At 37.7% G+C, this 26,969-nt stretch overlaps 1 protein-coding gene across 1 annotated transcript in view; it reads right to left on the bottom strand.

Annotated features, from left to right (window-relative positions):
• The window catches only part of CHSY3 (chondroitin sulfate synthase 3), a 287,645-nt gene that overhangs the window by 211,643 nt on the left and 49,033 nt on the right, over positions 1-26,969 (bottom strand). The gene's annotated exons all lie outside the window — the stretch shown is intronic.

Raw genomic sequence — 26,969 nt, forward strand, 5'->3', positions numbered from 1 at the left:
AAAAGACAGTCTCAGTCAAATGAAGTGTGAATGCTTTATTACGAAGAATTCTTTAAAAATGAGGTTTCCAATGCACTTTCTTGTTAATCGTCAGGCAGACAATCCTTCTTACTTACCATAATTAAATTTTTTTAACTAGAGTGCATTAGGATGTTTTGCTTAATATTCAGGAAATTATCATGATCATAAGTGAATCTTTACTGATGACTGAGGGTTTAGTGATCATTCAGAAGGATAATTATGAATATAATCATCATTCTACTTTCTGAAGAGTTGTTTGGGCTGGATTCACTTCCTGGAAGCTAGAGTAGGTGTTTTTCCGACACTTTTATTTTCCAAGCATTTTATGCATGAATTGGTCTTAACATTTCATAAAATGCACTGAAATGAGTCTGTATGTACCTAAGAATCCTAAGGCAATTTTCACAGTTTGAGTATACAGTTGGTGCTCAATAAATATGTGTTGAATAATTTATAGTCCACATCAGAGGAAACTGAAAAGACTTCATCTTCCTCAGAGATCAGAAGAATAGTTAAGCTTAATCTAAGTGTATACAGTAGAATGTTGATATGCTTCTAAAAATGGAGCAAATAATAAACTGATTTCTTTCATAATAATTAATATATTGCATTGCTTACATTTATAATACTGACAAATACGGTTCTCTAGGAAGACAAGGAATGCTAGGCAAAATATAGATTTAATTATAGTCTCAGTGAGTATAAGTTTAAAATAATTACAATATAGCACAGCACTAAAGGTCTCTTTAGGACTGAATGAGACCCTGAAAACATAGAGATTTCATCTTTCCATTCAGGAAACAGAGAAGAGAAGTGAGGCAAAAACACAACTTAAAATACACAAAGGATACCCACTAAATTTTACTTTTTAACTCAGTGGATGTATAATAGTCTTTTTTCAAAGTATACCTTAAAAGTTAAATTTTTATTTTAAAAAACTATGCTTCCATATAGTATGGAAAGTTACAAACTGGTTAATGATAAAAAATAAAATTCAAATCCCAACCAGAAAATTATAATGAACATTAGCTATTGATAAATGCTACCATTTATCAAGCATTTACTGTATGCCAAGTACTGTGCCAATCCCTTTATCTGCATTGGTTAATTTAATTCTTAAAAGTGCTTTGTGAAGCAGGTACCATTTTAGCTTCTATCAGATAAGGAAGCATTAAAAAGTGAATTAAACTCCACATTTAAATCAAAAGCAAAAAGTATATACACTTCAAATCAAATTTAACTCTATCAATGTTTATACAACTTGCTGAGTGCTGCCTCTGACACTTTGCTTTAGCCAGATTAATATACATTTTCTAAAGCCTAGATATGGAATGTTTAATTTACATTTGAATTGATGAAACTACTAAAATAAACTGGAAAGAGTGGATGAAAGGCAGTCTATTTTATACAGTAACTGTCTCTCTCACATTTTTTGTTTTTAAACCATAGATCTGAATTGTTCAAAAGAAAATTACATACTAGGCTAATAATCCCAGATACTAATTTTGATCAAAATATATAACTGCTTTTAAGACATTATTCTATTCTCCAAAGGAGAAAAGATGATTAAACAAATATGCTCACATCTACATGTAATAAATAGATGAAAGAGATAAACTATGTCTTTGTCCTATGTTTTAAAATATTTGTGTTTCTAAAGAAAACCAAGCCAACCACCCTAGTGTAGAGGTCATCATGGCAGGCAGCGGGGCGGGGGGTGGTGGTGGTGGTACAGGGGTGGTGCTTTTATATCAGAAGAATATAGATAAATATATACTGTAGCCTGCCAGGCTCCTCTGTCCATGGGATTCTCCAGGCAAGAATACTGGAGTGGGTTGTCATTTCCTTCTCCAGGGGATCTTCCCAACCCAGGTATTGAACCCAGGTCTCCAGCATTGCAGGCAGACACTTTATCCTCTGAGCCACCAGGGAAGCCCCTTATAGTTAAATATAGAAATACATAAAAAGAAGAATCATTGAAAACTGACTTCCTATCATATAAATGAATTAAGTACATAGTGTAGTATCAAGAATCTAAAAGAAGACTTACAAAGCAAATTAAATTATAGATGATTACTAAAAGATAGTAGTTACATCAGTAAAATTTAAAATATACATGGCACTCAAATTCTATTAAAAGTCAAGCAAGACTCTCACTCTAATTGAACTATTTTTTATGAACTGAACCATTGAAATACTACATAATATCATCCAGTGAAGAGTATATAAGAAACACAGATCCAAACCTTAAGTCAATTTTAATTCTCATTTATGATTTTAATTTTTTTAAAGACTTTTTTGATGTGGAACCATTTTTAAAGTCTTTATTGAATTTGTTACAATATTGCTTCTGTTTTATGTTTTGGTTTTTTGGCCACAACACATGTGGGATCTTAGCTCCCTGACCAGGGATTGAACTGCAACTTCTGCACTGGAAGATAAATCTTAACCACTGGACTGCCATGGAAGTAATTAAGTTTCTAATGCCACCTCATGCGAAGAGTTGACTCATTGGAAAAGACTCTGATGCTGGGAGGGATTGGGGGCAGGAGGAGAAGGGGACGACAGAGGATGAGATGGCTGGATGGCATCACCAACTCGATGGATGTGAGTTTGAGTAAACTCCAGGAGTTGGTGATTGCCTGGCGTGCTGCAATTCATGGGGTCGCAAAGAGTCGGACACGACTGAGTGACTGAACTGAACTGAAGTGAACTGAATGTAATATTTTCCATATTACTTTCTGGTTTACACTGCTTACTACTAAACTAGCAATAATTTTGCTAGTGACAGTGGGATACAAATGGACAATTCTCTGACCTCTTAGGTCAGTAAATATATAAATAAATAAATACAGTTGTAGTTGGGAAGTTAACCATAATTTCAAGCTTAAAAAATAAATTATCAAATGTAGTGTTTTTTCTTCTGCCAGATCGACTTCCATATACTTAGATAAACTAAGATATAATTACTGGAGAAAATTCATAAAAGCATTCAAAAAGACAAAATACTCAGTGCTCATAGGAAACTCCCATCAATATTATGAGCTTATCTTCAGGATGACCTGTCTATATACATACATATGTTCTCTAAATAGAACAATTCCAAACATGTTTTACCACGTGCTTTTTTTCTATTGCATTATCAGAAAGATCTTTCTAGGATAATGAATATAAATAACAGACAGTATACTTTTCACTGTCTGTACCATGCTACATTTTCTCAACATATCATGATTTTTTTTTTCACTTACACCCCAGTAATTGACATATAGGCTGTTTCCAGTTTTTTCATTATTACAGACAGTGCTTCAAGAAATACTTTCATTCATATTACCCGCCAATGTGTTTTCTCCTGAAAATAAATATCAAGGAGTCAAATTTCTGGATTAAAGACTGTCCTTAAATATATTGACATTGCACCCAAGAATCTCTTACTACTTTTAAACTACTACTTAGCACCCAGAGACAGTACCTATCATAATTTGTAATAATTTGTAACTTCCCTTCAACTTTCCGTATGCTCATTTCTTCTGTATATGAACAAGCCTCTTTTTCTCAGTTTAATTCAAAATAATGTGGTCAAATCGTAGAGTAGCACCAATGGTAAAGAACCTGTCTGCCAACGCAGAAGACATAAGAGATGTGGGTTCGATCCCTGGGTCAGGAAGTACCCCTGGAAGAGGGCATGGCAATCCACTCCAGCATTCTTGCCTGGAGAATCTCAAGGACAGAGGAGTCTGGGGGGCCACAGTCCTTAGCGTCTCACAGAGCCAACTGAACTGACTTAGCATGAAAGCAACCAGTGGTCACAACTGGGGCTTCCGAGGTATGGTAAAGAATCCGCCTGCCAATGCAGGAGACACAGGAAATGCAGGAGACATGGGATTGATCCCTGAGTTGGGAAGATCCTCTGGAGTAGGAAATGGCAACCTGCTCCAGTATTCTTGCCAAGATAATTCCATGGATAGAGGAGCCTGGTGGGCTACAGTCCGTGGGGTCACAAAGAATCAGTCATGACTGAGTGACTGAGCACACACATACGCACAATGGTTACATTTAACATAGATGCAATTCCATATGATTTCTTTCTGTGTACATGTAGTCTCTCATTCAAACCTATCATATTAAACTCAAAGAAGCCACATCAAAACAGCAAAGAAACTAAAAAATGTAATCCCGTCTTTTCACATATCTCAAAACTTCTACTTAAAAAACACACACCTCTAAATTTGGTCCAGTGGAGAATGCACTCAGATGAGGAGGACATGAAGCTTAATTCCCCCTGGTTTTGAAAGTTGTAAAAGATAAGGCCTACAGTACTGAAAGCAGGCACATTAGAATTCATAAGAGAATTCACAAAGAATTTTCACATATTCATATGTACATTTTTAAAGATATAAATACACAACTGCTTTGAAAACTCTTACAATTAATGTTCAATAAAACAGACACTTGAAAGCCTGCTGCATTTTAGAAACTGTACTAATTTCTGGGGAGATATAAAGATGAATTAACTCTTAAAACTCAAGGAGCTTTCAATATATCTATCTTAAGAGAAGAATATGAATAAAGGTATTAAAAACTCACATTAGTACAATCTCCATTGGTAAGATTTATTTTAAATAACTTAGATATGACTAAAATAAATATTTTATAAGATATTAATATGTTTGGGGATAAAAGACACAGGATAAATATTAAACTATTTCATCGGAAGCATAATTTTGATAATCTTCTTTTCAAAAGCAAAAAACAACAATGAAAACCAACAATATAATCAGAACCGCAAGCTTGGAACTTTAGGAATATCCAAAAATAAATGATGTTAATTTTCAATTTACAGCACAGTAAACTCCTGTAAGTACTTAACACATTTACTTTCTGGAAAGACAGAAAATGGTGTTTAAATTAGAAACAAATACAACAAAAACTGAAAAAGAAAAGGGACTAGGGAAATCTGATGAAAGAAAGTTTTGATGGATTTCTTTCAGGACTGCCTTTCTATAATCCCCAGTTAGAAATCCACCTCTCCTCTATTTTTTTTCTCCTGAAGTTAACTGTTTTGTTTTTACTCATACATACAATGGTAACACTGCTGCTGCTGCTACTAAGTCGCTTCAGTCGTGTCCGACTCTGTGCAACCCCATAGACAGTAGCCCACCAGGCTCCCCTGTCCCTGGGACTCTCCAGGCAAGAACACTGGAGTGGGTTGCCATTTCCTTCTCCAATGCATGAAAGTGAAAAGTGAAAGTGAAGTCGCTCAGTTGTGTCTGACTCCTAGCGACCCCATGGACTACAGCCTACCAGGCTCCTCCATCCATGGAATTTGCCAGGCAAGAGTACTGGAGTGGGGTGCCATTGCCTTCTCCGTTGGTAATACTAAGCCCATCAAAATCAAGGAAATGGTGTGATATTTCCACATATGTTGTTAAAATGTTTCTTCTAAATTAAAACTTTAATACAGATTATCTCATCATTATTAATCTTTGACAGTTTTATGGTCATAAAAAACAGGTACTTTTCAATCTTTTATTCCCCCACAAAGTAAAAGAATATTTACTTAATGGGGATTATTACCATAGAAATGCAGAAACCAGCTTCAAAGGTATGTTCACTGCATTCTTTGTCTAGATTTTGATGCACCATCAGCATAATGTATTTATTCTCAGCCTACATTGTTAAAACTCTCTTATAGATAAATTAAACCAGCTTTGGGTGCCATTAGACAAATGTGCACTTAATTTACTTAATAAAGACACATTATGTATGTACACTGCAGAAGGAAATGGCATCCGACTCCAGTACTCTTGCCTGGAGAGTCCCAGGGACAGGGGGAGCCTGGTGGGCTACCGTCTATGGGTCACACAGAGTCGGACACGACTGAAGTGACTTAGCAGCAGTAGCAGCAGCATGTATGTACACGTGGAGCAGGAAACGACAGCCCACTCCAGTATTCTTGCTTGGAGAATCCCATGGACAGAGGCGCCTGGCAGGCTACAGTCCATGGGGTCACAAGAGTCGGACGTGACTTAGCGACTAAACCACCACCACCATGTATGTACACAAAGGACCCCTTTACCTGGAGCTGCCACAGGAGTGAGCGGGAAGGGCTCACAGGGGCAGTTAGTCCCAAGAAATCTGTGTCCAAATAAAAGCACTGTCCTTAAAAGCTTGCTTAGACTTTATCATTTGTTTGTTAATCAGTAGGTCAAAATACAATCTACCCCTGAAAATGCTTTTTTTTTTTTAACTTATTCATTTTGTCCTTGGAGGTTGGTGTGATACCAGGAAAATGGTGCAACCTCTGGGGTGAAGGGACTTGGGGTTTGGATTGCAATAGTGTCATTTCCTGCATGACCTCTGGAACATATTACTTCACTCAAAATTATCTGAACTTTGGCTTTTTTGTAAGTAAATCAGGGTTAATAAATTCTACCCTAAGTAGTCCCTTTGTAGATTATAAAGGTGATATACATATACAAATATATATATAAAATCACCAGTGACTTTCGTAGTAGCTACTCAATTAAATGATATAGATTAAAATATTAATGAGAAACAAAAAGCAAAACTAAAATAAACAAGAAAATCTTACTTATAGACTTACCTAAAATATCTTATACCTAACTTACCTATGTCTAATACACAAGAAAATTGCTTTCTCAACAAATCAAAGAAGAAATTTTTATATATATATTTTTTATGGACTGCTCAAAGGAACTATCCCTGGGGACTATCATAAGAAAAAGTGATTTACTTTTGTTCTTATTTTTAACAAATCCTTTTCATGTTATGATAGAGATTTCTTCATCATGAGGTTAAAAACCCCTAAAGTAGCCAGTTCCTAAAAATCTGCTATAGTCTTCCATCTACAAAGTATTACATACATAGTCTGAAATCCCACCATTAAAATCAAAGACCTATGTGTGAAGACTTTTATGTACATGTAAATCTTTAAATTAGAAAAGTGAAGTCGCTCAGTCGTGTCCAACTCTTTGCTACCCCATGGACTGCAGCCCACCAGGCTCCTCCATCCATGGGATTTTCCAGGCAAGAGTACTGGAGTGGGGTGCCATCACCTTCTCCGAAAAAATCTATGTTAAATATTACTAAAGGAATATAATTTCCAAAAAAAAAGGTAAGGTCCTCAGATATCCTTCATTCAACCCCTCTTTCATAACATTTGATTCTAATGTTCCAAGGAAATTCTCTGTGATTTTAAGCAGACATGTGTCACAGCAAATATTTGAGTACAATCACAGGGGTGTTACATATGAAAACAACAGGAATTATTACAGATGTCAAATCACTATATATTTCCTTATTTTACTTTTTATAATTTACAGGCTTTTGTTGTGCAGTTGCTTAGTTGTGTCAAACTTTTTGTGACCCCATGGACTGCAGCACACCAGGCTTCCCTGTCCTTCACTATCTTGCTGAGTTTGTTCAAACTCATGTCCATTGAATTGGTGATGTCATCCAAACATCTCATCCTCTGTCACCCCCTTCTCCTCCTGCCCTCAATACTTCCCAGCATCAGGGTCTTTTCCAGTGAGTCAGCTCTTCGCATCAGGTGGCCACACTACTGGAGCTTCAACTTTAGCATCAGTCCTTCCAATGAATATTCAGGGTTGATTACAGATTATCCTTTTTTTTTTTTTTTAATGCTGTCCTTAATGTTCCTCAAATTATTCAGAGGGAAACACTATGCTCCATATTACAGAAACTGGAGCATGTCACTCTAAACATTTAGAATTTGTTTATTTTTGCATTATACTCTTATTTCTAAAAGATGATTATGTTTTAGAATGAGTAAGACAATCCATAAAGACTTTTCAATATCTGTAACCCTAGTTACCTAATATCTCAGCAATATACTCATATAAATACATATGGAAATATATGAGTCATCCCATGGAAAGTTCTGACAAGTTAAGTGTAAAGTAAGTGTAAATTCTTGAATCTCGCCCTTCCTGGCAGGTAAGTGAAAGTGGGAAGTTGCTCAGTTGTGTCCGACTCTTTGCAATCCCATGGACTATACAGTCCACGGAATTCTCCAGGCCAGAATACTCGACTGGGTAGCCTTTCCCTTCTCCAGGGGATCTTCCCAACCCAGGGATTGAGCCCTGGTTTCCCGCATTGCAGGCAGATTCTTTACCAGCTGAGCCACATCCGAAGCCCAAGAATACTTCACTTATAGCTCAGTTGGTAAAGAATCCACCTGCATTGCAGGAGACCCCAGTTTGATTTCTGAGTCAGGAAGATCTGCTGGAGAAGGGATAGGCTACCCACTCCAGTATTCTTGGGCTTCCCTTGTGCCTCAGTTGGCAGGTAAGCAGGGTGGCTTTTTTGTGTGTGAAATAGGTTTTTATGTAGATTCAACTTTAGGAATCCCTGGTTTCCAAGGATGTGAGGCAATCAGTTAGAATTTGGCCTGCTTAGGCTCTGAAAGCTTCACAGGTATTTGCTCACTGGATGGTCACGTCAGCTTGTTTTGTTTTGCTTTTAATTTCATTGGAGCACAGTTGATTTGCAATGTTGTGTTAGTTTCAGGTACACAGCTTTAATGGCAGAAATACGTGAATTGGTAACAGAACACTGGTAAGATCAACCAGTATGCTATGCTATGCTATGCTAAGTTACTTCAGTCATGTCCGACTCTGTGCGACCCCATAGACGGCAGCCCACCAGGCTCCCCCGTCCCTGGGATTCTCCAGGCAAGAACGCTGGAGTGGGTTGCCATTTCCTTCTCCAATGCATGAAAGTGAAAAGTGAAAGTGAAGTCGCTCAGTCGTGTCCGACCCTCAGTGACCCCATGGACTGCAGCCCTCCAGGCTCCTCCATCCATGGGATTCTCCAGGCAAGAGTACCGGAGTGGGGTGCCATTGCCTTCTCCGATCAACCAGTATGCTGGCATCCAAATACAGTGTGTAAGAATCTGAAATGTTCATTAAAGATGAGATGGTTACTGAATGAAGTTGACTGTGAGAACACGTTCTGAGTCCAGGGGGAGGGGATAAGTTTAAAAGACACCACATCTGTTGATAGTGGAGGAAAAGGGTTCATTTGGCTCTTCACACTGCTGCAGGTAGTGCTCTGGGGGGTGCTTGGGGGGCCAAGTTTTGACTTCCTCCTTGGGAATTTTCTGCCTATCTTTACAATTTCCAGTTTATAAAAGACGGATGCTAGTTCCAAACTGACTGGTCACATCTTCCTTCTTTGTGAGACTCATTTCTCACAAATTCAGGGCTCATTTATGACAACTGTGAGGGTTCTAACACAGAGGCATTTTCAAACCAACGATTGTATCAAAAAGAGAGCAAATAAAACAGCAGACATTCTTGAACAAGATGAAACTGCAGCCAACTGTTTCAGTCCTGACACACGTCTCTTGGGGACCTTCTTGCACAAACCGAGGAGAGGAGAGCTACCGTAATGGCTTCAGGCATCTGAGCCAGCGAATTCAGTCTCTGCCTTTGACTACTGATCAGCCTTATTAAGTGTCTAAGTCAACTTTCAGGAAGAGATGACTCTGGTGCACTTTAGGTAAATGGACAAATATTTGCTAGATGTTGAATTAATAAATGCCTTATGCACCACATAACAAGTTGCAATAGAGTAAAATGAAATCTTAGAGCAAATTACATAGCAGCAACAATGCTTAATTTGCAGTCATGAGATCCTACTCCTGACTGACTACCGGTATGTGACCCAGTAAAAGCGTATGACAGTCACTAGGTCTATCTGAAGAGATAACTAGGTAGTGTCTTAACTTCCAAAACAAAGAGCTTAGACAAATCTATTGATTCAAACTACTGAATTGAACCTACAGATGCAGGGCAGATGCTATGCAACTGGATCCAGGTTGTGCCCCTAATTTCAATCAGAGAAGCTCTCATTTTATCTTTTTTTTTTTAATACACAGAACAGTAAATTGGGTCAGACCAGTTGGAATACAGCTCTTAACTACAGCCATAACCTGGGTAAGTCACTTCAATCCCCCATGCTCCAGTCTCCTTACCTGCCCAAAGAAGAAAATGATGGCAACCACCTCAGAAACTACCTCATTCAATTACTGTAATAGCCCTTCACAAAATATGGGGAACACTGATATGCAGAAAATATGAGCTCAAATTTCACACAATAACTATCACCTTGTCATCATCATCACTATTATCAACACTGTCACCAAAGAGAAATATCACAAGGAAGGTGGTTCAAAAGTAATTTCTTCATCACACTGATGCCTCACTATGCAGAACATATGGAAAGTTTCAAAGGAAAATTCTATTTAAATATGCATAGAATGGCATATAGTCTATGCCAAAACTGTTTTATAAAATGAAGCACAATCATCAAATCATCAGATTAGAGAAAGTGCTTTCTATTTAAAATTTAATTTTGACCATCAGAGACACATTTGAAAAGAAATAACTTTGTTACATATGAAGTAATTAATAATTCATTATTGTATTAAAATACTGTCTTCACAGTAAAGAGCTTGACAATCAACTTATAATCAATGCTTTGCTTATACTGTTCAGCTTTCTGCTTCCTTTAGAAATCTAGGGTCAAGGAGAAGTCATTTTGTCATATAAATTATAAAGTAACCATTTTTAAGTAATAATTATATATAGATTGAAAGCTAAAGTTCTGTGTGGGCCAAGTTGTTCAGTCGTGTGGGACTCTTTATGACCCTATGGACTGTAGCCCACCAGGCTCCTCTGTCCATGGGGATTCTCCAGGCAAGAACACTGGAGTGGGTTGTCATACCCTCCTCCAGGGGGTCTTCCTGACCCAGGGATCACACTCTTCTGCCTCCTGCACTGGCAGGCAGGTTCTTTACCAGTAGCGCCACCTGGGAAGCCCCTAAAGTTCTGAGTAGATGCTAAAACATCAGAAACAATGAAAGCAACAGTCTTACTAGATTTTAAATATCATCATGCCTGACATTACTTCTGTACACTCTTATTTTATGCCAGAAACCTATTTTTCAGTATAAATTATAAATTTAGATCTTTTCTACAAGAAGAACACAGGCCACTCCACAGTGGCACGAAATCTGTAAGAGCAGCTGTGACTCCTTCACCATCTGCTGTGCTGTTCACCTGGACTCCCAGTGAAGGAAACCTGCTCAGCTTTATGTTCCCAGAGGCACCTGGCAGTTTCTCTGAAATCATGAGGTGCACCAACTAACCTGGCTCAACAGCCCTGAAGCACCACAAGTACACAGGGGCTTTTGCTTTTTATTCTCAACCATGGTACATTTATCTCACCAGAGACAATTTAAAAGATTCTGGTGCTTCAGAATCCCAGTTCAAAGATGAGCAAAATAATGATATCAAGAGCACTGAAGGGTAAGAGAGAGCATAAATACATTTTAAACATTTCAATTGGAATTATTGTTCCTCTGACCATTCAATCCTTATTAAGAGTAACAGTATTTCCAAGCCAGAGTCAGTCCACATAAGGGCTAGTTAGTTTCTCCATCCTGTGGTAATCATCTGCACACCCAGACTGGCACATTCCATCCCTTGTATGTGAATCAGAAGGAGGTCCAGGCAGGAGTGAAACCAGATCGGTATAAAAGGCACCAAGAATTCAAAAGGTGCCCCTTCCCATGAAAGACTACTAGAAAGAAGTTACCTGCCCAAGAAATCCCATTTCCTTCCAAATACATTTGATGAAATATATTTCTAACATGTCATATCTAGGTACTTGTGCTAATGAGTTATTTTTACAACGACAGAAAATTCCAGGGGTGGTCAATCTATGAAGAATGCGGGGCAGATCGGAATTTGCCAAATAGACAAAATAAAAGCATTCCAGACTGAAGAACCAGCATGGAAAAAGTCATAGTGTTGTGTAATAGCATGTCATTCTAAGAGAAACACAAGTGGTTTGGGTTTTACAGCAAGTAGGGTAAATTTTATTAAGAAGGCAAGTGGGGGTAGATCTTGCTGGAGAGCTGGATTTTTGTCAATAGGGAGACATTGAAGAGCCCTCAGCATAAAAACACCTTACCCAGAGTGACACATTTTAGAAAGATTACTGTACAAGCAATTGTGTGGAAAAGGGGAAGGACTGTGAGGATGCAGCTCATCAATCCTCTGGGAGAGGTAATGAAGCCTTTAATCAAAGCACTGTCTCTAAAAATGGAAGAGAGATTTTACAAAACAACAATCTGTATTGTCTGCTGAAAATTCTAACAGAAATCATACCAAACAGCCATGGGCATTCGAGAGACAGAGAGGAAAAAGAGTAATACAATTTTTGAAATCCTGAAGAAACTAAGCTACACTTTAACCTCAAACATTTAGTAAACGTTGAAAAAGAAACACTTTATATTCATTCAAATAGGAACAAGACTTTTTATCTTTCAGAAAACAGCTAGTCATACAGGAATATAATTCAGAGGTATATAAAAATTGGCAAAATTCACTCAGTTCACTTGAATGTGCAGTTAGAGGTCGTTAAGCTAGGGGTATGATAGGATTCTGGATTCTCTTTAAAATTCTTCATAAAAGGTTTCATAAAATTTGAAGACATAAAATAGGAATGAGCTCTTTTCAGAAAGCTGGCAATCTTGCACTGAGTAACATATGAATCAAGAATTATGACTTAACAGGACTAAAGTCCTGATAAGACATGCTTGGTATAGTGATACTCGATCAGTTGTATCCAACTCTTTGTGACCCCAGTGGACTGGAGTCTGCTAGGCTCCTCTGTCCACGGAATCCTCCAGGCAAGAATACTGGAGTGGGTTGCCATTTCCTTCTCCAAAGGTTGGTACAGGCGGGACCACAAACACTAGAATGGAAAAAGAACTCACAAGAGAGGCATGTAGTGAAAGAGCCCTCAAAGGGGACGGACGGGCAGGAAACATCATGTGAAAGAGTTAAAACTCCAGTGTGAGAGCAACAGAAGGCATGAGACTCATCGTGAGATGAGAAGGGATGGGTGACCCCTCACAAGATCCAGTCAATGAGCTGAAAGTTACATAAGAAGGAACAGGGTGGTACCTGGGAGAAAAGGGCAGAGTAGGCAAGCCAGGACTACAGGACAGAGATGATGGGCCTGAGAAGACACACTGCACGTGACTAAGATAGGTAACTAGAGTACACAGGTATCCAAGGGTACGTATGATGGCCAAACCTAAGAACTGCACTGGGAGGAGAATAAAGAGGAGAGATGCCCTACTTATCTCTTGTCTGTCGCAGGTCAGGTTTTGAGTCCGGGAGAAATATCCTTTAAGAGTTCAATCGAGCGGCACTTTCCCATATTCATCTAAGATAAACAGATATACACACACACACCACAACTGCAGAAATAGGCTAGAGGGTGCTTTCATGGTGCAGATTTCCTTGAACAGAGCTCTTGAAACAGACATGAAGAGTTTTAATGAGCTAATAAGGTCATGAACTTTAGGTTATGAAAAAAAATCAAGATACCTCCTTCTATATATATACAGGCTGAGCAGACTAAACTGGGTTTGTTTCACCACATCCTGGAATACTAGAAATAGAAAGTGGGAAGGGAAGCATTCCAGGGACAGGGGTTAAGTGTCCTCAAGTCATCTCCTCTCTTGTGCATGATTTTTCATCCTTTTATCTTCCTAGAACTCTGATGTCTCTTTAGACGCTGGGATTTTCTTAGGATGCTTTTCTTAGGTACCGCTAGAGCTCTTAACAAATTCTGAATTTAAATGAAAAAATACTTTTATGTTGTTATTTTAAAGGTGAACATGCACTAAAATACTAAACACAAAACAACAAATATGCATAGGATTATTTCTCACTTTTAGGAAGAGGCAATGAATGTGTGGTTAGAGGTCACTCTAATTGAAAGAGCCATCACAGGCACACGTAGTTAGGATACTGTCCACCCTAGACAATGAGGAACTCTTCTCCCCATCTCCTATGTGACACACAGCTTTAATGGTAATTCCTAAAACGAAATATTGGAAGTATTACTCTGTGGTGTATATATACTGTGTATGGATTTTGTTACTCAGATCATAAGAGGATTGGAAAAATATGAAAATGTACTAGTTTACAGATGGTACCCTGACAGTCGGTTATTACCAGAAATTAGACACATTTAAGTTTTATTATCTAGTTAAAAGCAAAAACAAACACAAACGCATATAGGCCATGATGACACTGTTGGAGAGACAATTTGACTGAATGGAACAATATGACACTCCTCACGCTAGCAACGATGATGTTATAAACACATCCTATGTTCAATTAAGCCTTTAATGTTTTTCAACATGAGATTTCTCATTTTTAAATGGAAACAATTTTGCTTTGGTGAATCTTCAAAATTAAAGAATCAAACCAAGTATACATAACAAATTTTTTCCTTGCAGATTCCTCGAAGCTAAAAAAGTCTGTGCCCTGGTCCCTTTCTCATAGGCAATTGACAATGGTAGCAAGTAAGTACTTCTGCTTAGAATTTCTCCCTTATTCTCAAAAGTAAAATCTTTCCCAACTGAAATGCTCAGTGTTGATGAATTTGTCCTAGTCTAATAAAGTTTCACCTTGAAAGGAGTTAAACAATTACAGCTGGTCATCACTAGAAATTATAAGCCCTCGCCTAGTAACTGCATTTATTAATTGAACCCACATGCATTAAATAAAAGTCAGTTGTGTCCAAAGTCCCAGCTTGGTGTTACAGAAACAAACAAAAGGTATGATATGATCCCTGATCATCAGATGTTTACAATCTATTTGAAAATATAGTCACACACTGAGTATAGAGATGAATGAGGACGCAAAAGGTTAGGGAACAAAGAGCTGTGAAACAATATGGGCTAAAAGAGTTCTGGGAAAGCATGATTAATAGGGATGGGAATAGTTGAGAACGCCTTTGCCAAGGAAGTTGACTTGAGCCAGACTTGAAATACAGTAAGATCTGCCAAAGCAGCAAAAACACTCCAAGCACAGAGAACCCTACAGGAAAGGATTAGTGTCAATAACCACCAGGGCAAATTTAGGGAATAAGGAGGAAGATAGTTGGCCTTTCAGATTTGAGGGCTCAGAGTGGTAATCTAGAGACAATTTGGAATGTTTTTACATTTAGAAACTGATGATGTATTTTGAAGTCAATCTAATTGAGATTTACTCCATAGGTAGCAGGCAATATTGAATTTATTTTTGTAAATTACCTACTTTAATACAGTCAAAATTCCAATCTGATTCATAAGGGAAAATCTGTCTCTTGCCAGAATGATTTAGTCATTGTTGGTTAACGAGGCACATTGAGAGTTGCTCTAGGCGAGGCAGTCCTTTCGCAGTTTGAATTAGCTAGAGATGAAGAAAGAGTGCGGCTAAATTCCCAGTAGAACCCAGGCATGTTCAGAAATTTATAGCCACTAGTGACAATCTCTCCTTACCAAAATAAAGTCCTGGGGGACAGATTTCATGCACAATTTTAAACTGTTCCTAATTCTCATTCAGTACCTGGTCACTTCTTATAAATGACTGACTAATGGAAAATATAAACTACATTAATAATGTCTCTGAATATCATTTTAAGTTGCTGAAGCTATTTTCTAGAAGCAATGTGATACATCATAAAGAATTGGGGGTTTGAAAGCAGATAAACTTGACTCAGCAATTTTTTAGTGATCTGGCTTTAGACCCAATAACCTCTAAGCCACAGTTTTCTCATCTGTAAAACAGAAGTAATAACACTAACGTGCAGAGTTGCTGGGAGGTTAGATACATTAAAAAGCTTATCTAGCTCAGAGACTGATAATGTAATAAACAATTACATTTACAGTGTATAGTATTCTCATGCTAGTCTTTATTAATCAATGGTTGAAGATGTTAAAGCTGAAAGAATAGCATGTGAAAATAAAATTAGAACCAACCTCACAAATTATTATTATCTTTGGATATCTTTAAAACAGCATGCCTTAATACAACTTATATATTGTCTAATTAAATAACATATTATCTACTATCTTTCTAAGCAAAATGACGCCAAACCTAAAATGCACGGTTTCTTACCTTATTATTAAAACTAAAATACACACAGAGCTCCTTTCATCTTAGAATACATTAGAGGAAAGAGTAATTTTGAAAACTTCTCTTTTACAATCTCTGGGATCTGTTCATTACATTATCTTTCAATTTAAAAAGCAGATAAATGGATAAGAAAGCTGTGGTACATATACACAATGGAGTATTACTCAGCCATTAAAAAGAATACATTTGAATCAGTTCTAATGAGGTGGATGAAACTGGAGCCTATTATACAGAGTGAAGTAAGCCAGAAAGAAAAACACCAATACAGTATACTAACACATATATATGGAATTTAGAAAGATGGTTAACGATAAGCCTGTATGCAAGACAGCAAAAGAGACACAGATGTATAGAACAGTCTTTTGGACTCTGTGGGAGAGGGCAAGGGTGGGATGATTTGGGAGAATGGCATTGAAACATGTATAATATCATATATGAAATGAATCGCCAGTTCAGGTTCGATGCATGATACCGGATGCTTGGGGCTGGTGCACTGGGATGACCCAGAGGGATGGTACGGGGAGGGAGGCAGGAGGAGGGGTTCAGGATGGGGAACACGTGTTTACCTGTGGTGGATTCATGTTGATGTATGGCAAAACCAATACAATATTGTAAAGTAATTAACCTCCAATTAAAATAAATAAATTTATATTTTTTAAAAAAAGTCTATTTTCCTCTAAATTTTTTCATGTATTTTTAAAAAGAACACTAAGGAATGTGCTAAGTACACATTTTATAGGTACATACTGCAATAAAGTTTCTTTTTCTTCCTTCATGGAAAAGAACTGCCAAATTCATATATTTATCTGTCGTCATTCAGATAAACTGAAGTTCAGTTGCTCAGTCGTGTCTGACTCTTTGAGACTCCATGAACCGCAGCTCACCAGGCCTCCCTGTCCATCACCAACTCCCAGAGTCCACCCAAACCCATGTCCATTGAGTCAGTGATGCCATCCAACCATCTCATCCTCTGTCATCCCCTTCTTCTCCTGCCCTCAATCTTCCCAGCATCAGGGTCTTTTCAAATGAGTCAGCTCTTCGCATCAGGTGGCCAAGGTACTGGAGTTTCAGCCTCAACATCAGTCCTTCCAATGAACACCCAGGACTGATCTATTTGTCATAGTAGAGGCATTTACACTGATAAATGCCAATAATAATTTGGAGTTGCGTACATCAATTTTGTTTTTTCTCCAGTGCCATCCTGTGTATCATCAAGTTTAGATATTTATCAAATTCAAATCACAGCATGACTTTTTACAGCATGGCTTTACAGCCTAGGGTAGCTGGTGGCATTATTAATCATATTATACCCATAAGTCATGTCTCTTTTACAAAACAGAGAAAAAGTATGTCCACCATCATACAAAGAAAATTTCATCTGCAGTATCAACCAAGTCACAGTAATAAAGCACAGGATCTCAGGAAAAATGACACAAGCCACAAAATGCTACAGCTCGATTAGCTCAGTTCCACTTAAATAGCTTAGATAAATATAAAATTACTCTAAAGCTTTCTCCATTCCTCAACACTGATCAAATGTAAGTAGTATTTCATCTTAGCATGCCATTTAAGATCTCTCTCTATAAACATTTTCAACCTAAGAGCACTTATCATTCCGTTACTCATCCATGTATCCATCCAACCCTGAAGTCAAACATATATACTGAGTACATCTTATGTGCCAATCCTGCTAGGCTCAGGCGATATGAATGTTTAAAAGAGAAATCTTTTTCTCTAATCTCAAGTTGCTTACAGCCAAGTGGAAAAGACAATAAATGAGTCTACAGACAAATAAAACAATTACAAATGTAACAAGTCTTAAGAAAGAAGCAAACAAAGGGTTGTAACTGAAGATCTACTTTAAATACAGTAGTCAAATGAGGTCAGACTGAGACAATGACCTTTAAGTGGGAATCTAAAGGATGAGAAGAGGGAGCTTTGCAAACTTGGGGGCCTTTCCATAGGCAGAGGCACAAGAAGCGAGGACAGAAAACAGCTCTGAGTATTGGAGAAACTGAAAGAAATGCAATATTCATTTTATTTATTCAACAAATAAATACATGCATGCTGCTGAGTCACTTCAGTCATGTCCGACTCTGTGCGACCCCATAGACGGCAGCCCACCAGGCCCCGCCGTCCCTGGGGTTCTCCAGGCAAGAACACTGGAGTGGGTTGCCATGTCCTTCTCCAATGCATGAAAGTGAAAAGTGAAAGTGAAGTTGCTCAGTCATGTCTGACCCTCAGTGACCCCATGGACTGCAGCCTACCAGGCTCCTCCGTCCATGGGATTTTCCAGGCAAGAGTACTGGAGTGCGGTGCCATTGCCTTCTCTGAAATATATGCATAATGCTTCACTAATGTTTGGTTTGTTGTAAGTTCTTTTTTTCCCCTTGAGTCAACAGAAAATGTCTTAATGAATTAATTAAAATAGAACATTTTGTTCAAGCTTATAATGCTGGCTGACCATTAGCTATTGTAGACAAAGCACTAAGAATACCTTACCAACAGGATTCCACTGCTGAATAAAATAATTTAAAATTGGGGAGGAGGATACATTTTCTACTCCAAAGAATCTTGCAAATCCACTTACATCATGCTTTGAAACTGCACATCCTCTGTGTAAAGAGAAATGAATTAAATGCTTTAGGATAAAGTTTCTGTTAGGCCTGAGTTCAGTCAAAGTCAAAAAAAAAAACCAAAAACTGATAGTTGTTCTTAGAGTATTTCAAATTAAATGTCTATAAAGAGCAAGAAAATGTGGTTAGCATGCAATCAGCATACTTAATGATTTAACTACAATTATCTAATGCTTAATTGAAGAAAATATGCATCATAAAACATGATCCATTTAATTACATTAAGTAATGTTTAAGCATTAAACATTAATGAGTAAATCATTACCTTGATAACAGAAGTAGTATCAATTACTTTAAATATAGTGGTATTTATACCGACTCCAGAAATCTGGTCCCAAATTTGTACCAACTTATTTAACCCTGGCTATGCCACCTGTTAACATCACATGTGTGATACGTGTACACAAATTTTTTTGAGGTATCATTTTATAAGAAACAGGAAAACATCTGTCACAACAGCATCAATTTACTTTCACTGACCCACTCTTCTCCCATCTTTTGAAAGATACAGTAATTCTGTAAAATTATGTATACCAATACATAACAATGCTGATTAAACTGTAATTTGATATCCACTAAGTATAAACATTTTTTCAGAGAAATAAATTTTCACCACAGCAAATGCTAAAGAGATAACTTAAATCAGTGGTTAAATATTACCCAAGAAGTGGTTTGCAGATTTCCCAGCTCCACTTCTTAGAGATTCTGACTCAGTTAAGTCTGGAGTGGGGTCAAGAAATCTGCATTAACATATATTTCAGATGCAGATAGACTATCAGCAGCCTGAATTATATAGCCTGGAAAAGCACAAGAAGAATGTTTAAATACACTATGGCCTATTTGCTCCAAGATCTTATTGTCAGAATGCTTATCATTTAATAAAAATCTACAATCAAAATTACTGGCTCCCTTTTGCTTTTGCTCAAAGTGTGAGAAATATCTGCCATTTACAGACATAGTTATATCTCAACTCATAAGGAACCAATGAGAAACCAAGTGGTCAGATAAGATTACTAAACATTCCATCCACAACATGAGCGGTGTGGGAAAATCCTCTCTTCCCTACCCTGCCTTTCTAGGGTAAATGTTAACTGTCCCAAATTTCAATCACCCATCAGAATGATTTAATATGCATACATACATACACACACACACATATTTGAATGATTTAATATAGCACAAAGCATTTTGCACACAATATTCAATAGAAGTTTGCCACATGACATTAAGGCATATCATTTTAATATTGGAAATGATATGGATTTTCCATACAAAAATCAAATACAAACGTTTAACTTCAAAAAGAGGCCAAACTTGAGAGGACATGGCCACATTTTAAAAACATCAGCTGCACAATCAAAACTGAAAAGAGAGAATCCACAGAGCTTATTGCACAATCATTTTAATCGATACTTATGATGGGTTTATAGGGTTTCTCAGGTGGTGCTAGTGGTAAAGAACCTGTCTGACAATACAGGAGACAAAAGAGACATGGGTTCGATCCCTGGGGTTGAGAAGATCCCCTGGAGGAGAGCATGGCAACCCACTCCAGTATTCTTGCCTGGAGAATCCCCACAGACAGAGGAGCCCGGCGGGCTACAGTCCATAGCGTTGCAAAGAGCCGGACATGACTGAAGTACCTTAGCACGCATACACGATGGGTTTATAAAAATATATTATGAGAAGATGCTACTCTAAGAGAAAGGAAAGCAGAATGCCGATTTTCAGTACAGTTTATATTTAATATGACACAATCAACTGGCTGACATCTTAACAATAGGTGTGAAGATTCCCTCTTCTTTTATCTTTATACTAAGGAAACATTTTATTTTAACCTGTGATAGACTTTACAAGAGTACACCATTCTACTTTATGATGAGGGAAGAAGAATTTAGTTCATAAAAACTAACAGGCAGCTTCTCAGGATTGACTTCTATTATATCATATATGCTCTTTTCTTGCCACTTTAAGCATTCATGCAAACTCAAGAAAAATGACTTAGCAGTAAATTTAATTAAATGAACAAAACTTGACATTAATGCTGCTTCTAGATGTGTCCTTTAAAAACCCTTACTCTGGCTGATTCCAAATACTTAGGCAAATTAATGCCTGTCAGATGAAGTGAATAACGCTTGCAGACACAGTCAGGTTTAAGCATGGTTTGCCTTTGAATGATCCTTTCTATTCACTCATCGCCTTCTGTATAATTAATAGCCACTCTCCCAAATCACATGCCAGTTAATGAGATGCAGATAAAGGCCTAAAGGTCTGTACGGCAATTCAGTCTTAATGAAAGTCAATATCCTTTTGCCAAGAAAGCCCAGATCACATTTGGCTTTCTCAGATAATTAGGAGGGTTTTATGGAACCAAATAGTAGCAGACAGTGGTAAATATTAGACCTTTTAAATAAAGGCCATATTTAGTCAGAAAAAGAACAAAGTTATTTTTAACTTCTACAGAAATAAACTTGTTTTATCATCTTCAAAAGATATTTAAAGGAAAACAAGGTACACATATATGTGCACATCTATAATGTCATATAAATACATTTTATCAAGCAGGATCATTTGAAAATAGTTTTCATTCATATTACTTGATTTCTCTTGATTCAAATGTTAACTCTTCAGATTGGGGAAAAATGCCATTTACTGGTTTCATCTCCCTTTAGACTCTTTTTCTCACCCTACATACATGTGGCCTGGGAAGTTATACATTATCCTGTATAATAAGACTCATTCTCATCCTTCCTAAACTCATACTTTCTGAACTGTACCTCATGCCCTAAAGTGTTCTTCTCTTCCCATCCACCCATATGCATTAAGAGATATCTGAGCCAGATATCTCCACACTTGAATTCAGTGTGCTCAGGAACCACTTTCTAGTTCTACTAAAAAATCAAACATTCTACTGATTATGTTAGACTTACAGGAGCTCGAGACATTTCTCTGTCCTCCCCAGATCACTGGTACCTGAGTCAGGTAGCTTCTTTGCAATCAACTTAATTTTATTCAGCCAATCTCATTCAGATAAATACAATTATCTGAAGAAAGAGGTGATTTTCCATTTCCCTTCCTTTTTTAATGAAAAAATGAAATGAAGGGAATTCTAAGGAAGATTCAGTTCAATTCAGTGGCTCAGTCGTGTCCGACTCTTTGGGACCCCATGAATTGTACCACGCAAGGCCTCCCTGTCCATCACCAACTCCTGGAGTTCACTCAAACTTATGTCCATCGAGTTGCTGATGTCATCCAGCCATCTCATCCTCTGTCATCCCCTTCTCCCGCACCCAATCTCTCTCAGCATCAGGGTCTTTTCCAATGAGTCAACTCTTCACATGAGGTGGCCAAAGTATTGGAGTTTCAGTTTCAGCATCAGTCAGTCCTTCAATGAACACTCAGGACTGATCTCATTTAGGATGGACTGGTTGGATCTCCTTGCAGTCCAAGGGACTCTCAAGAGTCTTCTCCAACACCACAGTTCAAAAGCATCAATTCTTCAGCACTCAGCCTTCTTCACAGTCCAACTCTCACATCCATACATGACCACTGGAAAAACCATAGCCTTGACTAGATGGACCTTTGTTGGCAAAGTAATATCTCTGCTTTTGAATATGCTATCTAGGTTGGTCATAACTTTCCTTCCAAGGAGTAAGCGTCTTTTAATTTCATGGCTGCAATCACCATCTGCAGTGATTTTGGAGCCCAGAAAAATAAAGTCTGACATTGTTTCCAGTGTTTCCCTATCTATCTGCCATGAAGTGATGGGACCAGATGCCATGATCTTAGTTTTCTGAATGTTGAGCTTTATTTTTTTTTTTTTTTTTGAATGTTGAGCTTTAAGCCAACTTTTTCACTCTCCACTTTCACTTTCATCAAGAGGCTTTTTAGTTCCTCTTCACTTTCTACCATCCGGGTGGTGTCATCTGCATATCTGAGGTTATTGATATTTCTCCTGGCAATCTTGATTCCAGCTTGTGCTTCTTCCAGCCCAGCGTTTCTCATGACGTACTCTGCACAGAAGTCAAATAAGCTGGGTGACAATATACAACCTTGACAGACTCCTTTTCCTATTTGGAACCAGTCTGTTGTTCCATGTCCAGATCTAACTGTTGCTTCCTGACCTGCATATAGGTTTCTCAAGAGGCATGTCAGGTGGTCTGGTATTCCCATCTCTTTCAGAACTTTCCACAGTTTATTATGGCCAAAAAGTCAAAGGCTTTGGCATAGTCAATAAAGCAGAAATAGATGTTTTTCTGGAACTCTCTTGCTTTTTCCATGATCCAGCGGATGTTGGCAATTTGATCTCTGGTTCCTCTGCCTTTTCTAAAACCAGCTTGAACATCTGGAATTTCACAGTTCACGTACTGCTGAAGCCTGCCTTGGAGAATTTTGAGTATTACTTTACTAGCGTATGAGATGAGTGTAATTGTGCGGTAGTTTGAGCATTTTTGGCATTGCTGGGATTGGATGAAAACTGACCTTTTCCAGTCCTGTGGCCACTGCTGAGTTTTCCAAATTTGCTGGCATATTGAGTGCAGCACTTTCACAGCATCATCTTTCAGGATTTGAAATAGCTCAACTGGAATTCCATCACCTCTACTAGCTTTGTTCATAGTGATGCTTTCTAAGGCCTACTTGACTTCACATTCCAGGATGTCTGGCTCTAGGTGAGTGATCACACCATCGTGATTATCTGGGTCGTGAAGATCTTTTTTGTACAGTTCATCTGTGTATTCTTGCCACCTCTTCTTAATATCTTCTGCTTCTCTTAGGTCCATACCATTTCTGTCCTTTATTGAGCCCATCTTTGCATGAAATGTTTCCTTGGTATCTCTCATTTTCTTGAAGAGATCTCTAGTCTTTCCCATTCTGTTGTTTTCCTCTATTTCTTTGCATTGATCGCTGAGGAAGGCTTTCTTATCTCTCCTTGCCATTCCTTGGAACTCCGCATTCAGATGCCTATAGCTATAGAAAACATTCTGCTCTTTATGGCTTATTCATTTATCTTTTATTAATTTTTCAGCACCTAAAATCCAATCCCCAATTTTGAGAATTTTTATAAGTTGCATTTTAAAGTATTGTAATGTGAAAGACTCTATGATGCTAAATATTTACATTTTGAACAATTTAAACAAAAGATCATTAATTTTCAGTTCTGAAAAATAAAATTGAAATAAGTAAGTCCCGCTATATTAAGCTAGATTTAAGCCATTTCCTCTTCCTATGTATAGAAGAACCATTTTGTTACACACATGGTGACACATCGTGGGTCAGAGCAACACCCCGATGACCACAACTTCAAAGAAGTTCAAGTTAGATTTTTGATATTTCTGCAAACCAATGTTTGAATCAAGCCAACCTCAGATAACTGGATTAAGTTTCATATTGCCATATAAGGGGTACTTATTATATGTGAAGTACATTAAACTGGAGAATCAGTAAGAGAAATGTAACATTTTTATTCTACAGATTAAAACACAGAGGGCAGTAGAGGAATGAAGTCTGATTTTAAACATAGCTCCTTTGATTATGAGTGTTTTTTCCATTACAACCTTGTCACTCCAAATTGGTCATATAAATAGAAGATGGTCAGAATCATTCATTTACTGCCTTCTTAAATTGCTTTCGACTCAAGTAACACTAGACACGTTGAGATCCTACACAAGGAGTCCTTTGACTTTAAGTATAAAATTACTCACAGCATGCCCAGTGTGAGACAGGCAACTGGGCACCAAGAGAGAAAATAAAGTCAGACACAGCTCCCTTCTTATTGTTACTTCTTATTGCCTTTTTTCTTTCCCTTTTTAAGGCCAGAGCTAAACACATTTCAAGAAAACTGATCCTCAATAGCAAGTTACAGGCTCTCCTTTAAGAAGACAGTGAATAAAACTGGACATTTTTATGGAACTGAAAAGCTCCCATTTGGTAAAGAATTTCTGCTGAATTTGCAGGCTTCATAAACTCCAAACTGATTTGATGGGTATATCCTGGGAGTTCTTCTGTTTTGATTTCTTTAAAATGTGCTAAGTCCCAAATAAAAATATCCATTATTAAAATTATATTACTTTGTTTATATCTTATTATCCAATTTAATGCTTCTAACAGCCCCAAGGCATGGGTTTTACGATTGCCCCATTTTCCGATGAACACACAGAAGTTCAAAAAAGATAAGGGCTATTGGACAAGCAGGTTGGAGAGTCAGGAGGCAAGCCACTCCAGGGCAGCAAACTGAACAGACGGCCTGTCTATCTGTTGAACTGTGCACTAAGAAATGAGGCCTTGATTACTCTTATTCACCATATATATCCTTTAGATAAAAGGCACTGGATAATTTCCAAAGATAAATTTACTTGGAAGAACAGATTAAGTAGAAGAAAAATATTCCACAACAGCTTGTACCATTAATTTTCACATGTGTGTAGAGAGATCTCCCCCTATCAAAACATGTTTATGATTAATAGAATCCATAATGCATGGAACATAACAAGACTTCCTCAGTCAACTACTGTTCACTGAATAGCTTTTAAACAGGAATTTAAGACTCTGATCTCACTAAATGATACATATTTCTACCAACAGGTTTTACAAGTGACAATGGGTGATGAACAAGTGTTTTATAATATAAGACAAAGCCTCTGGTGACCCCAGAAGGGACATCCCTACACTTCCTTTCTTACTGCTGGAACAAATAATTACTGTAGAAGAAAATGTCTGGCAAATGTGGAAAATTACCCTTTATCAATTATATGTTGGAATTAGTAATCTCTCTACAATTTCAGGTTTCTTTTTGAAAACTGTCAATTATCTTGCTTCAATGAAAAAAAGTAGAAAACTTTTCTTCAGCTACTCTCAGAAGCAATGTATTGATTTATGATGTATTTAAATGGAACAACAGCAAGGCCCACTTTAGCACCAAAATGGCATATGATAACTTAAATTAAGACTTCCGCAAAGCAAGTGCACACAATAATTATATAACTGTCAGTAATGACAGTTAAAACAAACTTCAGATGAGCTGCAGGTAACATGGAAATTCTTGACTACAACGAAAGAACATGTGATGGTGTCACAGATTTTAAAACTAGCTGTTTTAAAGGACTGACTATTGTGTCCCTCAAATCATATGCTGAAGCCTCAATTTATTGGTATTGGGAAGGCAATTAGGTCATGAGGGTGGAGCCCACATGATGGAATTAGTGCCCTTATAGGAACAGACATGGACAGGAATTCTCAGTTGGGACCAAAGTGGCCTGGACCTTGATTTTGGACTCCAAGCCTCCAGAACCATGAAAAATAAATGTCAACTGTTTAATCTGGACTTCCCTGGTGGCTCAGGGGTAACGAATCCACCTGCCAGTGCAGGAGACACAGGTTCAATCCCTGGTCTGGAAGATCCCCTGGAGAAGGAAATGGCAACCCACTCCAGTATTCTTCCCTGGAAAACCCTAAAGACAGAGGAACCCAGTGGGCTGCAGTCCATGGGGCTGTAAAGACTAGGACACAACTTAATGACTGAACAACAACAAATGTTTAAGTTACCCAGCCTAAGCTTATTTTGTTTAAGAAACCCAAGCTAAGTCTCTGGCCTATCAAAATCCCTGGAATAGATCTAGCCAATTCTGATTATTTTAAGATGATCAATATTTTTTAAAGATTTGTTTTCTGATGTGGAACAATTTTAAAGTCCTTACTGAATTTGTTACTATATTGCTTCTGTTTTATGTTTTGATAATTTTTGGCCGCAAAGTATGTGAGACCTTAGCTCTCTCACCAGAGATCAAACCTGTAGCCCCTGGATTAGACCAAGTCTTAACCACTGGGCCACCAGGGAAGTCCCTAAGATGATGAATTTAAGTGTTAAAGCAGTAATACCATTTGCCCGAAGTTAAATGTCAGCGTTTATCAGAAATTGGCCTGAAAACCAGACTTCTGATACTCATTTCATGGGTAACAGATATAACATGCATCCTCACCACTGCCCAATCTCTTGCCTCTTACTCCTAAAATGGAAACTCCTCTTAAACCTAAGTTTTTGCTAATACTCATACCCAGAGAATTCAAGGCAACGTTGAAGATTGGAATTAAAAAAAATTAAAGGAAAAACATTTTAAATAAACATGTGCTAAGAGCTTGAAGGTATCAGGAGTGTCACCTGCCTTACCTATAGATATCACATGGCCTATCTCTGATTATAAGTATATTGTCCTGGGCAAATACAGCAATACTGCAGACACTAAAAGGATACAAGAATGGGATGGCCTCATTAGCCAATCACCCA

The sequence above is a fragment of the Bos javanicus genome, chromosome 7 (genome assembly GCF_032452875.1).
Source record: "Bos javanicus breed banteng chromosome 7, ARS-OSU_banteng_1.0, whole genome shotgun sequence".
Classification (NCBI taxonomy): Eukaryota; Metazoa; Chordata; class Mammalia; order Artiodactyla; family Bovidae; genus Bos; species Bos javanicus.